Source organism: Sorghum bicolor, chromosome 3, assembly GCF_000003195.3.
Source record: "Sorghum bicolor cultivar BTx623 chromosome 3, Sorghum_bicolor_NCBIv3, whole genome shotgun sequence".
Taxonomy (NCBI): Eukaryota; Viridiplantae; Streptophyta; class Magnoliopsida; order Poales; family Poaceae; genus Sorghum; species Sorghum bicolor.
This window is the reverse complement of record NC_012872.2, coordinates 26696710-26712314: the sequence shown is the minus strand read 5'-3', so window position 1 is coordinate 26712314 and position 15605 is coordinate 26696710.

The window sequence follows — 15605 nt, the reverse complement described above, 5'->3', positions numbered from 1 at the left end:
AGAGTAATCACTTGCTAGCGTAAACATGGTGTTTAGGCTAGGGTACTCATAGATATCCTCTGACTAGCTGGACCGTGGTAGTAGCGAGGAACGTGACATTTCCGAGTTACCTTTGTATCCCATATCTTGTTAGCAGGACGGGTAGGTTTATAGGTGCGGGTCGAACATCCTTTGTGTTGTCTAGATTCCGTGAGCCTCCCCAATAGAACAGTAGATCATCCTTACCAAGGTTAGAACGAGACTATGGTTGCAGTCTTCTCTATACATCGCTCACATCGAGAAACATTCTTTGTAGCCTAAAGGGATAGTAGCAATAGATTTGGTTAGTCAGATGCACCCTTTCTTCCAGTGGTAAAAATATAAATACGATAACTCTGGATAACCTCCCGGGTGAAATGCTCACCGATATCCGTGCGCTTGCGGATCATTTCCTTATTGCGTTACCAAATATCAACAAGCATTTCTGGCGCCGTTGCCGGGGAGAAAGACGGTTTGCTGAGATAACTTTGAATCTTGCTATTATCTTGTATTATACTTTGATACTTTTATTCTTTTATCTTTTTATCTTTATGGATAACTCAAATTCCATACCTATTATTGAATTCTTTGCACCTTCGGAGACCAGCCATAGACCATGGGAGTCAACACGTCCTGCCCCTAATTATGATCTGTGTCCGGAGTTGATTGCAATAGGTCAAAACCAACCCTTTTCTATAGCCGAGGTCCTATCTTTTAATCAAGAAGATAATGCACTTTTAGCTACACCTAGGGAATCTGTTAATCTTTCTATAAATTCTGGTTTAGACCTAGCCCTACAAGACCATGTTTTTTCTCGATATTTTCACCTTGGTCTTAATCATATAACCTTTGGTAGAGTTTTTCTTTCTTTATCTATTAGTAAAGCAAGGAATGTCTTCATTTGTGGACATCCTTCTTGTACTAGTCTTCATAGAAAAATCTTAAAGATAGAGAAGGAATCATCTCCCAGACGAGGAAAGGAAGTTTCAATAGCCAATTTCCAAACATTTCAATCCCATGATTCGGCTATCCATCCCATCCTTGAGCTTAATAATTTCTACTATGCTCTTTCTCTTGAACCTCCCGATAATCCTATGAATCTCTCTAGACATCCCATGCATAAGAGTCACCAAGACCACAAGGAGAATCGAGAAGAGCAACATCAATGGCTAGAAGGCATTAAAAATCCATGTGCTATCACCATTGAATGGATACATAAAACAAACTTTCGAGACAATCCTAGAGGAATTTTAAGCATTCATGAAGAATCATCCTTGGAGTTTGAGAATGAGAGAAACAACAGTGAGCATGGAAGTTATTTCATAAATACCTCACCAAATCCTTGCTCATATAAAACATCTCCCCAATCAATTGATCTCTCCAACATCACCGCATTTGAGATCTCCAACCCGCTCTTCCTTTCTATTTATAAAAACTTTAAAAGGGCTGTTGTCGATGCATATGTCTATAATAAATATTGCAGATCTCATTGAGTTGATCTTGATATAGGTAGGTGTTGGAGGGGAAACCACTTCACCAACATAACTTGATGGTTTCCCAAGGATAAGCTTAGCGTCCTTAAACAAGCACTTATCAGATCGTAACATGAACTTCTAATTATTTGCAACATTGCCTTGTGTATTGAGCATATTGAGATAATTGTAGAAATATTCCTTCGGGTATTCTTGCCACTAACCTTTATAGGATTGGACTAAGAAGATCCGAGGAATGACAAGCGCAAGGTATGCCCAACCAATCATCATGCAACATTGAATTAAATTCATCCAATCTTGAATTTTGCAAAATTCAAGCTTGGGGAGTACTTTACATAAAAACATCATTTGCCATGTTGCTATGTTGGTTGTCCTTACCTTTGAGACATGCTTGATTTGTTAAATACTAATCACACTACTTCATGTAACACCCAGTGTTATGGTTGCATTAATCATGTGCATAGCATAAGCATCATCATCTACTCAAAGCATATCATGATCATCATCTCTCTTGAGCCATGTCATTCTATGCAAAAATGTGTTTTAAATTGCTTAAATAGGCTTCCTATGCTTATGTTTGAGTGAACCATGCTTGTGTTTGTGCTTAATGCCTTGGTAATTAGTTTATCTATGCTTAACTTGACTTTGGGAACAATGTTCATGTTGGTCACTTCTCCAAATTATGCCCTTAAGTCACACTTATGAAAATAGGCCCTAGAGACCTCTTTTGCTTAGGCTTTTAAAAAGTGTTTCATAAAATGTTTGCATGTCAAACTTCCTGCAGCAAAGTTGTAGCAAATTTTATAAGGAACAAAAGTTGTTTTATGGCCATCTCATGAAAATGAACACAAATAGCTCCAATTTGACCCACAAGGCAGAATTGGGGCTGTTTCCAACACTTAGAAAATTTTCTAAGTCTGGAATCACTGCAGTTTGCTCGAGGGGGTATTGTTCATCCTCCAGTTTGAATTCTAGGCCGAATCAAGCTTTGATCTTGTAAGCAATGTTGGAGTACTCATGTAGCTCTCCAGCATGGAGCAATTAGCCAGCAAAATCATCGAGTGGTTAGGGAGTTAATCGTCGGGCAAAATCGAGTTTCAGTCGGTTTGGGAACTGAATGGATCCGCCGTCAGACAGGGGGAGCTCGCCGGTGTTGCCGTGTGTCTGGACTCGTGGCTTCCGTACGTCGCCGTTGGCCCTGCTCGTCAGTCCTCCGCGTGTCCTTCAGCTCGCCACAGCGCCCCTGGTCGCGTGGACAGCGCCATACCACTCCCGGTTTCCTCCCTCTCGGGTGCGTCGTCGTCTCCGCGTCGCCGCCGTTGCTTCGGCGAGCTCGCGCCCGCGTGTCTCCTTGTCTCCGGTCAAGCAACTCCGTCCAGTGCTCCGCAAGCCTCTCCTCTCCACCGTCGTCAAGTTGGCTGCGACTGCCGAGCTTCGGTGAGCCCGCATTGCCTTCTCCGTCGCGAGCTTGCCTCGCCGGAGTTCCGCCATGGCCACCGGCGTCGTGGCCAGGGCTCTGTAGCCCACCATTCTTTCTCATTCTTGTTCCAAAAGCTCCGCTAGGTCATGCTGATGCTCGTCCGCATCCTCTTCCGCTCTGTCTCCGGCCCGAGATGCCGGCGGTCGGCCGCGCACCACCGCCGTGCCGCCATTCGCGAGGGCAAGGTACCTAGAGTCCGGTAGAGTTAGGGTTTTGGGTACCGCTAGATGCGGAAGGCAGTGGGGAGCACGATGGTGCCCTTGGCCAGCGCCCAGACCTCGCCGTCGACGAGATCTCCGGCGGTCAAGCCGCGCCTCTGCTTCCGGGTCGCTGGCAGGTGGGGTCCGTTGACTCGCGGGTCCCCTCTGTCAGTCTCTCTTTCTCCTTTGTTTAAACTAGGGTTTGAGCTGTTTTTGCAAAAATCATATCTCTAATTCTGGTGATCCAAAAATGTTGAAACAAATTTTGTGGTATTCCTTGAGATGGCTAGTTTTTAATAAAAATATAAAATGAACCATGTTTTCTGGGAAATTATTTATTAAGGATGTAATCTTGTTATTCATGGATAAATGTATATCTCTTGTTATACTGCTTAGTTTACTCTGAAAATTTTTTTTGGTAGTCCCTGTATGGTATGAGAGTGCTTTGGTAAATATTTCAGTATTTTTGGAGCACTGCAGCTTTGTTATGTAATTTATGATTGAAATGTGGCTTGTTTCCTTGATTAAATTATATAAATTAATTGGTGCTTATGCTGGTGCTCTACTTTGGTAGTAAACAGGTTTATGGTATTCCTAAGACATAAATAATCTAAAATCTGTTGTTTGGCACCATATGAGTCATGTTTCTGAATTTATGAAATAATTACGTTGGCACATGTTAAATACATATCTTTAATTTAGTATGTGCAATTGCTCTGAAATTTTTATGGTGATGCCCTGATGTCCTACTTGTGCTTCTGTAATTTTTGTAGATTTTTCTGAGCACCTTGACAGGTATATTATAATTATGCTCTTTTCTAAAATTAATTAATAAATGCCTTGTTACGTAAATGTTTGGGGGTTTTCATCTGGTGTTCTGGTAACCTTGTCATATGTTTGTGCTCATAAGCCAAGTGGTTGGCATGGGTTATGTTTTGGTTATGTCATTAAATAATTACTTAAAGGGGTTAAAGGCTGTTCTGGATAGCAAGGAAAGGATTTAACTTTGCATAATGATAACTTGACTTTCTGTAAAACTTGTCTAAATCAAAGTTATTATAAACTTGTTGAACTAGCTGTGGTTTAAATTTGAGGTCATTTGGCCAAGTAGTTTAAAAGTTATAGCTGTTCCAAGTTGGGTTCCAGAAATAGGTGCTCTCTGTTTTTCTGGAATAGAACCTGGAACTTTGTTTAAATGACTGGTTTAATATATGAATCTTGCTGTGATGTTTAAAGATGAGTAGTAGACAATTTCATAAGCTTTCCAGAATGTCTTCACTCCTGTTTATTGGACCTGTATATCATTAGTTATGATTTATTTACTGAGTATACTTGTTTTGTGTTGTTTGCTGTTTTAGTATCAGGCTAGGTTGTGGGCTGAGTTGACTTATTTACTTTTGTGAGCTAGTATAACTTTTACTCTGTAAATGAGTGTCCAGTGAGTTACTTGTGTTATCAAGCATTCATCTTTAGCATGTGCATCTTCTTATTGTTCGAGCATGCAATAGGTGCATCGGACGCGACAGCCTCCTACGAGCTGCAGGCGAATCCCGAAGGTCAGGAGGGCAGCCAAGAGGTGGAGGTCCAGCAAGCCGGACTCGAGGAGCCCGAAGAAGAAGTTGAGTGCCCGAATCACGAGCCGGCATCGTTCGTGAAAGGCAAGCCCCGGAGCATTCTAAGTCTCCCTTTATTTTTGAAAGTTTACTTAATATGTTATATCTATTGATGCATTACGTATAGGAGTTGTGATGAGACTTTTGCTGCACTTTATTCCATCCTTGTCCAGATAATTCATCCTACCCTGGTTGTAGAGTTAGGATCGAGTAGCGGCTTAGCCATGCTTTAATCGGTAGAAGTCGGGTGATTTCCTGTCACCTGCGCGATATAGGGTGATGTCGGATCACAATGGTCTATATGTGCTATCGTGGATGGAACCTGATTAAAATGACTTAAGCCGGGTGGAGTTTTGCAAGTTTGTAGTAACTCCGTCTGTGGCAGCTAAGGACCGATCGTTGTACGTCCTCTTGTCATGTTGAACGCATGCCTGACACTTAGTTGGCCGGATAACTCGTTCCGACCGCGAAGCCGAGTAGTATGACTCAGGCCGGAAGACCGGCAAGTATAAAGTGCGCACTACCGGAGGAAGTGCGGTGTGCGGGGGACCATTGGCGTAAGCCCAAAGGCAGGTGAGTTAAAATTCCTGACCTCCCTGGCAGAGTAGTAGCCCTGGGAGTGCGGCGCTGATCGGAGCCGCGATTCCTGAGTTGTACCAAAGGTGACCCGTTGGCTCTCCGGCAGGGGATGCTTGGGTGAGTGCTAGGAATAACCCTCCAGCTGGATAGGAATTCGATTCGAATCGCCGTCTCTCCCGGTTAGTGAGAACTTGACAGAGCAGCGGCAAACGTAGCATTCACTAATGAATTTGGTTCATGAAAATGATGATAGCAAGAAGAACATATGATGAATTTGATATGGTTATTATTGTTTGTAATAATCAAGTGATGTGTTGTTGTATAGGTGCCAATCTAGTGGTAGGTTGATGATAATTAAAGATGATGCTCTCAAAATAACTTAGTTGTGAGTTAAGCTTTTGGCAAAAGGTGAGTCAACCAGCTCCACTTGATATTTAGCCTTGCATGATCCTTGGTGTCTTTTATGTTTTACTAGACGGGTAAGTCTAGCTGAGTACATTCTCGTACTCAGGGTTTATTCCCACCTGTTGCAGATGATATCTTCTATGACGGTTTCTGCAAGACCTGTCTCCATCCCGCTGGGGATGAGGACTAACCGTTGGGCACGGTTCTCTAACAACTTCGTACCTGTTGCTTTTAGAAGGGTGGTGTAGACTCTGGCAGTAACCCGAACTTATGAACTGAACTTTGGAATGTGTGTGTAACTATTTTGCTTCCGCTATTTCGAACAAGTGTTGTAATAACTTAATACTCCGATGTGGTGCCGCTTCGACGGCAATGTATGACTATGTAACATTCGTTGTGTTTATGTTGAACTATTACGATCTTGGTTTGTTGCGAGTTGGTTTGAAGTCCTGCGTGATTTCAATTGACTAACGGGATTATATGGGCTCAAGTTTGGAAACTTGATTGCTGGTCGATCGTTTCTGCACTTGAACTCTTATAATTTGGTCGGTTCTGTGACAGCTGGCATCGGAGCAAGTTCAGCATTATAAATGCAGCGTTTGTGTATTTAAAACAAAAGGGTTTTTTTAATAAAATGGTGTAAAAGAAATAATTAAGTTATGCCAGTGGTCGAATCCTCCTTGTCCACATAAGGACTATAGGTGGCTATTTAAGTACTGACTTGGGGGGTTTTATTTATGCATCTCCGGCAGTACTCAGGTATGGATGTGTGATGACCGCACTGTGCTACCCTGTGGTCTAATGGTGGAGGTAGCCTTCATATGTGAATTAGCCACATATGTCGCTAGATTTAAATTATGCAACGTCGCACCTACGCTCTGGTAAGTGTGAGCTATGAGAGCGTGATCGTCCAAACGGCGGTCTAGGGGAGTGTTCGCGGTGGTTTTCTGGAGTGGTTACATGTCGAAACCATGGAACCACGAAAGAAACTTAATTGGGGAGTATTTAATTTCTCGGGTAGTTGTGGTGTCATTGTTTGTGCATGTTGGGCATGTCCAAGCAATGTGCACTTAGTTTACTGCTTTTTTGAGTGATATATTGGGAACTGTTGGGCTGAAATGAAGTTTTCTGCAGGTACTCTAACAGCGCACGTGTAAACCGATAGTTATCGTATCGAGAGACGAATGTATGCCACCGTATATCCGTTAGAATATTAATTTTCTAAGTTTGTGAGGACGTACGGTTCGTGCATGCATCATGTCGCATTCATGCATACATTCTGTCTACTCCTTCCCTTACAATGTCGTCCCTTTTAATTAAATAAATGTTGCTTAAACTAATCCTCTTTTACCCATGGTATTCCTATTCCTTTCCACAGATGGACGCACCCGCTTCACCCCGTCCCAGTGACACTTTCTTGCACGAGTTTGGCACTCCTACCCTGCTCTGGAGAGTGTTACGGACTGTTGGGTATACTGAGCCACCTTAGTATTCTTGGTGCGAGATGGAGAGCACAGGAGGGATTCAGTGGTTTGCTGTGCAGGGAGTTGTCCCTCCACATGGGGACAAGCCTACATGGACAGGATGCATTTGTAGCTCAGATGGGCAGACTCCCTAGGAGGCAGCTCAGGTTGCAGCCCAGACTATCCTGCTCGATATCTGTCAGAGGTGTGGTGACGAGCTGACGGGAGGACCAGCGGCCTCCATTCCTAGTGCTGACCCAGCAGTAGCGGAGTGGAAACAGGCTGACGGTTGTGCTTTGGTTCGAGGCAGGGGAGAGAGAGCTGAGAGTTCTAGTCCTGCTATGAGTGCTATGATGGTTGTGCTCAAGCTGATTAGTCAACGAGAGGGCACCTATGCACAGGTGATGGTGGCTGTTCGTAGTGCCCAGGAGATGCAGCGGAAGGCGGAGAAGCGTGCTCGTAAGTTTCACAAGCAAGCTAGACTCCTGGAGCAAGCACAGAAGGACCGCAATGACTGGGAGGACATTGCGGAGTACCGTAGGCAGCAGTGGGTGAAGGCCATTAGAGAGAGGGATCATAAGCAGGATCAGATGAGCCAGTTAGCTAGAGAGAGGGAGACCTTACAGGAGCGCTTGGTGCAGCTCACCCGTGAGAGGGATACTGCACTCCGCGTGTCGGAGAACAGGCGCCAGGCATGGGAGATGCACCGAGTTCAGTCGCTTGAGCGGGAGAACTATCTGCAGGATCAGATTGAGGCTGGTCTTGTGGAGATTCACCGTCTCAACAACTTGCTACACCCTATTCTTCGCCCTATACCCGTGTATCCAGAGGTGGGACCTCAGGTGATTGTGGCCGATGATGATGGTATGGAGGTTGATGGACCAGCAGCGGCTGCACCACCTTTGCACGAGGACGTGGAGGACGAGGAGCTTGAGCCGGTTAGCGACGAGGATGGAGAGGCGATCTTCGACGCTGACTCGGACGACGAGCCTGGAGTGTAGGGAGTAGTGGGTAGTGTTATGTGAGGATCTTTTGTAGTTGGCAGCTAGTGGTGATGCTTTTGTACCCATGTTGTAATCTGAAACTTTGACCTTGACTCATGGCATGTACTGGGATGGTGTAATAACTTTATGGACCCAATGTGCAGTCTTAATATGATCGTTATGTTATGCCGATGTTTTCCGTTGTGGTGCGTATTGCGGATATCTATGTCATGTGTTGGATTGGTGATGTTGTTTTGTGGAATTGAATTGTTGTGCCTTTCTGTAAAGCTATTCTCTCGAATACTTTCAGGCATGAATATAAGTTCTTCTGCGGCAAATCTTGTCATCATCAATGCTCACTGACTGTGTCTTTACAGATGTCTCGTGGCACCCGAGGTGCGGAACAGCGTGCAAACATGAATCCACCACCTCCTCCTCCACCACCAAATCCAGCTGAGCTGATGCAAATGATGGTGGAAATTCAGAGGATGCTCACTGAGACCATCAATCGGATGGCAAATCAGGGTGGTCATAATGCACAGGAAGGGCCAGCTCCTAACTAGTACAGTAGCTTCAAGGACTTCATGGATACGAAGCCCCCACCTTTCAGAGAAGCTGAAGAACCCCTTCAAGCTGAAGAATGGCTGAATACGGTGGAACAAAAGTTCCGCTTACTCCGGTTGACTGAAGGTCTGAAGGCAGAGTATGCTGCCCACCAACTGCAAGGACCGGCAGGCATCTGGTGGAATCAGTATCGGGAAGCTCTTCCAGCCGACACCGTGCTTGATTGGAATCTTTTCCGTGATGCTTTTAAAGGCCATTTCATTCCTCCTGGTGTCATGGAGATGAAGCATACCGAGTTTATGCAGTTGACTCAGGGCAACAAGACTCTGAAGGAGTATTTGCATGCTTTCAATCATTTGTCTAGGTATGCTCCTGAGTTTGTGAACACGGAGACGAAAAAGATTGTTAGTTTCAAGCGGGGTTTGGGTCCCAAATTGCTGAAGACTATGGGCCGCACTAAGTGTGCAACTTTCAATGAGTTTGTTAGTGATGCTCTCACTCAAGAGAACTATAACACTGTGTACACTGCGACCAAGACTCGCAAGAGGGCTTTTGAGGCTGGTGCCGGGTCATCTCAGTCCAAGGCTCCAGTGGCAACTAAGCCCCCATTCCGTGCTCCAACCCCCAACCAACGATACCGCCCTCCAGTGAAGAAGAATCAGGCAAAGACAGGTTTTCGCAAGGGGTACTCTATTGCTCTTCCTAGGGGCAACACGGGTCCCAACTATGCCAAGACTCCACCTACCAACCGTCCGTGCTGGAACTGCAATCAGACCGGGCATTGGCAGAGCAACTGTCCTTACCCGCCAAAGAAGGGCAACCAGGGGAACGTCCGTCAGGGGCGTGTTCATTACACGACTGTGGAAGCAATCCCTGCTGGTGAGGTAGTCACGGCTGGTAAGTTTCTGGTTAATCAACATGATGCACTCGTGCTTTTTGATTCTGGAGCATCGCATTCCTTTGTGAGTTCTGAATTTGTGTCTAAGCATAGCATCAAGGCCATCACACTTGATAAGGGCAGTTATTGTATTAGTGCTACGGGAAATGATATTTCCACCAATCAAGTGGTTTTGGGGGCAACTCTGGAAATAGGAGGCCGTCAGTTTCTTGCTGATCTGGTTGTTCTACCCGGTGTGGGCATAGATGTAATTCTGGGGATGAAGTGGATGAGTGGTAATGGAGTTCTTATCGACACCACCACTCGTGTAGTGATGTTGAAAGACCCAAATACCAAGGAGGCATTTCTAGTGCAACTCCCTCGTGATATTCAAATCCGTAGCACTGTAAATGCAGTTACATCTAAGGCTATTCAGGACATTCCGATGGCGTGCGAGTTTCCGGACGTGTTTCCTGATGATTTACCCGGGCTTCCTCTGGATCGGGATGTGGAGTTCAAGATTGAATTGATTCCAGGTACCGCTCCTATCTCTAGAAGACCTTATAGGATGCCACCCAATGAGTTAGCTGAGCTTAAGACCCAACTAAATGAGTTGTTGAATAAGGGTCTTATTCGTCCTAGTTCTTCTCCTTGGGGTTGTCCGGCTATCTTTGTGAAGAAGAAGGATCAATCTTTGCGCATGTGTGTGGACTATCGTCCCCTAAATGCGGTGACTATCAAGAACAAATACCCTCTTCCTCGCATTGATATCCTGTTTGATCAGTTGTCTAAAGCTAAGGTATTCTCCAAGATTGATTTGCGATCTGGGTACCATCAGATCAAGATCCGTCCAGAGGATGTACCTAAGACAGCTTTCTCGACGAGGTATGGACTGTATGAGTACCTTGTCATGTCCTTCGGTCTTACAAATGCACCTGCTCATTTCATGTATCTTATGAATTCGGTGTTCATGCCCGAATTGGACAAGTTTGTGGTGGTCTTCATTGATGATATCTTGGTATATTCCTGCAATGAAGAGGAGCATGCAGAGCATCTGCGTGTAGTGTTGTCGCGTTTGCGCGAACATCAGCTTTATGCCAAGTTTAGCAAATGCGAGTTTTGGCTAAAGAAAGTACCTTTCTTGGGCCATGTCTTATCTGAAGAAGGCATATCGGTGGATCCAGCTAAGGTGCAAGAAGTGCTGGATTGGAAAGTTCCAACTTCGGTACACGAGGTTCGGAGTTTTCTCGGTCTTGATGGATATTACCGTCGATTCATTCTGGAATTCTCCAAAATATCCAAGCCTATGACTCGTCTACATCAGAAAGATGAAAAGTTTGTGTGGACACCTGAGTGTGAAGAGGCATTCCACAAGTTGAGGACATTGCTGACATCAGCTCCTGTCCTAGCTCAACCTGATATCGAGAAGCCCTTCGATGTCTTTTGTGACGCGTCAGGCATTGGTTTAGGCTGTGTGTTGATGCAGGAAGGTCGCGTTATCGCGTATGCCTCGTGCCAACTTCAAAAGCATGAGGTCAATTACCCTACTCATGACTTAGATTTGGCAGCAGTTGTTCATGCTTTGAAAATCTGGAGGCATTATCTGCTGGGTAATCTGTGTAATATCTACACCGATCATAAGAGCCTCAAGTATATCTTCACTCAACCTGAACTGAACATGCGTCAGCGAAGGTGGCTTGAGTTGATTAAAGATTATAATCTCCAAGTGCACTATCATCCGGGCAAGGCAAACGTGGTGGCGGATGCCTTGAGTCGGAAAGCGCACTGTCACTCAATCCAAGTGGAAGATCCGTTGTTGTCACATCTTATGCATCCACTTGTGCTCAACCAGATTTTTCTAGAAAGTACCATTCGCAATCGAGTCATCGAATTGCAGCAGACAGATGTAGGCATCCACCATATAAAGAGGAAAATGAAGGAAGAAGAAACCAAGCATTTCCGGGTCAACGAGAATGGGATTCTTTGGTTCAAGGATCGACTTGTGGTCCCAAAAGACCGCGAGCTGCGAAATCAGATCTTATCTGAAGCTCATTCATCCAAATTGTCTATCCATCCTGGTAGTAGCAAGATGTATCAGGATTTAAAACCGTTGTTTTGGTGGACAAAGATGAAAAAGGAGATAGCTGCTTTTGTCGCTCGTTGTGACAACTGTTGTCGCGTGAAGGCTGTTCACATGAAAGCTGGTTTGCTTCAACCCTTGTCAATTCCTGGTTGGAAATGGGAAGAAGTCAGCATGGATTTCATCAGTGGACTCCCAATTTCTGTTAAGGGGTACGACTCCATCTGGGTAATTGTAGATCGTTTGACCAAGGTTGCTCGATTTATTCCAGTCCGGACTGACTAACGTCCACATCAATATGCAGAGTTGTATTTCGAGCACATTGTTCGTCAGTATGGTGTGCCTCGAACAATCATATCAGATCGTGGACCACAGTTCACTGCTCGTTTTTGGGAATGTCTGCATGAGCAAATTGGTACTCATTTAGTCCGTAGCTCTGCTTATCATCCCCAAACGGCCGGTCAGACTGAACGAGTTAACCAAATCCTAGAAGACATGTTGAGGGCATGTGCTCTCTCTTCAAAGGGTTCTTGGGTTAAGTGGTTGCCATTAGCTGAGTTCTCCTACAACAATAGTTATCAGGAGAGTCTCAAGATGGCTCCATTTGAAGCCCTGTACGGTCGGAAGTGTCAAACTCCGTTGAATTGGGTAGAAGCTGGAGAGAGAAGATTTTATGGCATCGATTTCGTAAACGAAGCCGAGCAGAAAGTCCGTACTATCCAGCAACATCTGGAAGCTGCTCAAGCTCGTCGGAAAAGTTATGCCGACAAGAGAAGGAAGCCGATTGATTTTTCAGTTGGTGACCATGTGTACATCAAGGTGTCTCCGATGAAGGGTGTACAAAGGTTCGGAGTCAAGCGAAAGCTTGCACCTCGCTATGTGGGACCTTATCGGATTCTCGAAAAGAAAGGTAATGTGGCGTACGAAGTTCAACTCCCAGTTGCGCTTCGAGCTATTTTCCCTGTCTTCCACGTATCACAATTGAAGAAGTGCCTTCGTGTACCGGAGGAACGAGTGGAAGTTCGAGATATCAAGTTGAAGTCAGACTTGGTATATGAAGAAAAACCCGTAGCGATTCTTGATCGCAAGGAACGGGAGATGTGTAATCGTGTGGTTAAGCTCTACAAAGTGTTGTGGAGCAACCACGGGGAGGAAGATGCTACTTGGGAGACGGAGGATTATTTAAAAGAAGTTTACAAAACATTCTTCGAAAATCAGTAAGCTTTCAAATCTCGGGACGAGATTTTTGTAAGGGGGGAGGGCTGTAACACCCAGTGTTATGATTGCATTAATCATGTGCATAGCATAAGCATCATCATCTACTCAAAGCATATCATGATCATCATCTCTCTTGAGCAATGTCATTCTATGCAAAAATGTGTTTTAAATTGCTTAAATAGGCTTCCTATGCTTATGTTTGAGTGAACCATGCTTGTGTTTGTGCTTAATGCCTTGGTAATTAGTTTATCTATGCTTAACTTGACTTTGGGAACAATGTTCATGTTGGTCACTTCTCCAAATTATGCCCTTAAGTCACACTTATGAAAATAGGCCCTAGAGACCTCTTTTGCTTAGGCTTTTAAAAAGTGTTTCATAAAATGTTTGCATGTCAAAACTTCCTACAGCAAAGTTGTAGCAAATTTTATAAGGCACAAAAGTTGTTTTATGGCCATCTCATGAAAATGATCACAAATAGCTCAAATTTGACCCACAAGGCAGAATTGGGGCTGTTTCCAACACTTAGAAAATTTTCTAAGTCTGGAATCACTGCAGTTTGCTCGAGGGGGTATTGTTCATCCTCCAGTTTGAATTCTAGGCCGAATCAAGCTTTGATCTTGTAAGCAATGTTGGAGTACTCATGTAGCTCTCCAGCATGGAGCAATTAGCCAGCAAAATCATCGAGTGGTTAGGGAGTTAATCGTCGGGCAAAATCGAGTTTCAGTCAGTTTGGGAACTGAATGGAGCCGCCGTCAGACAGGGGGAGCTCGCCGGTGTTGCCGCGTGTCTGGACTCGTGGCGTCCGTACGTCGCCGTTGGCCCCGCTCGTTAGTCCTCCGTGCGTCCTTCAGCTCGCCACGGCGCCCCCGGTCGCGTGGACAGCGCCATACCACTCCCGGTTTCCTCCCTCTCGCGTGCGTCGTCGTCTCCGCGTCGCCGCCGTTGCTTCGGCGAGCTCGCGCCCGCGTGTCTCCTTGTCTCCGGTCAAGCAACTCCGTCCAGTGCTCCGCAAGCCTCTCCTCTCCACTGTCGTCAAGTTGGCTGCGACTGCCGAGCTTCGGTGAGCCCGCATTGCCTTCTCCGTCGCGAGCTTGCCTCGCCGGAGTTCCGCCATGGCCACCGGCGTCGTGGCCAGGGCTCTGTAGCCCACCATTCTTTCTCATTCTTGTTCCAAAAGCTCCGCTAGGTCATGCTGATGCTCGTCCGCATCCTCTTCCGCTCTGTCTCTGGCCCGAGACGCTGGCGGTCGGCCGCGCACCACCGCCGTGCCGCCATTCGCGAGGGCAAGGTACCTAGAGTCCGGTAGAGTTAGGGTTTTGGGTACCGCTAGATGCGGAAGGCAGTGGGGAGCACGATGGTGCCCTTGGCCAGCGCCGAGACCTCGCCGTCGACGAGATCTCCGGCGGTCAAGCCGCGCCTCTGCTTTCGGGTCGCTGGCAGGTGGGGTCCGTTGACTCGCGGGTCCCCTCTGTCAGTCTCTCTTTCTCCTTTGTTTAAACTAGGGTTTGAGCTGTTTTTGCAAAAATCATATCTCTAGTTCTGGTGATCCAAAAATGTTGAAACAAATTTTGTGGTATTCCTTGAGATGGCTAGTTTTTAATAAAAATATAAAATGAACTATGTTTTCTGGGAAATTATTTATTAAGGATTTAATCTTGTTATTCATGGATAAATGTATATCTCTTGTTATACTGCTTAGTTTACTCTGAAAATTTTTTTTGGTAGTCTCTATACGGTATGAGAGTGCTTTGGTAAATATTTCAGTATTTTTGGAGCACTGCAGCTTTGTTATGTAATTTATGATTGAAATGTGGCTTGTTTCCTTGATTAAATTATATAAATTAATTGGTGCTTATGCTGGTGCTCTACTTTGGTAGTAAACAGGTTTATGGTACTCCTAAGACATAAATAATCTAAAATCTGTTGTTTGGCACCATTTGAGTCATGTTTCTGAATTTATGAAATAATTACCTTGGCACATGTTAAATACATATCTTTAATTTAGTATGTGCAATTGCTCTGAAATTTTTATGGTGATGCCCTGATGTCCTACTTGTGCTTCTGTAATTTTTGTAGATTTTTCTGAGCACCTTGACAGGTATATTATAATTATGCTCTTTTCTAGAATTAATTAATAAATGCCTTGTTACGTAAATGTTTGGGGGTTTTCATCTGGTGTTCTAGTAACCTTGTCATATGTTTGTGCTCATAAGCCAAGTGGTTGGCATGGGTTATGTTTTGGTTATGTCATTAAATAATTACTTAAAGGGGTTAAAGGCTGTTCTGGACAGCAAGGAAAGGATTTAACTTTGCATAATGATAACTTGACTTTCTGTAAAACTTGTCTAAATCAAAGTTATTATAAACTTGTTGAACTAGCTGTGGTTTAAATTTGAGGTAATTTGGCCAAGTAGTTTAAAAGTTATAGCTGTTCCAAGTTGGGTTCCAGAAATAGGTGCTCTCTGTTTTAATGGAACAGAACCTGGAACTTTGTTTAAATGACTGGTTTAATGTATGAATCTTGCTGTGATGTTTAAAGATGAGTAGTGGACAATTTCATAAGCTTTCCAGAATGTCTTCACTCCTGTTTGTTGGACCTGTATATCATTAGTTATGATTTATTTACTGAGTA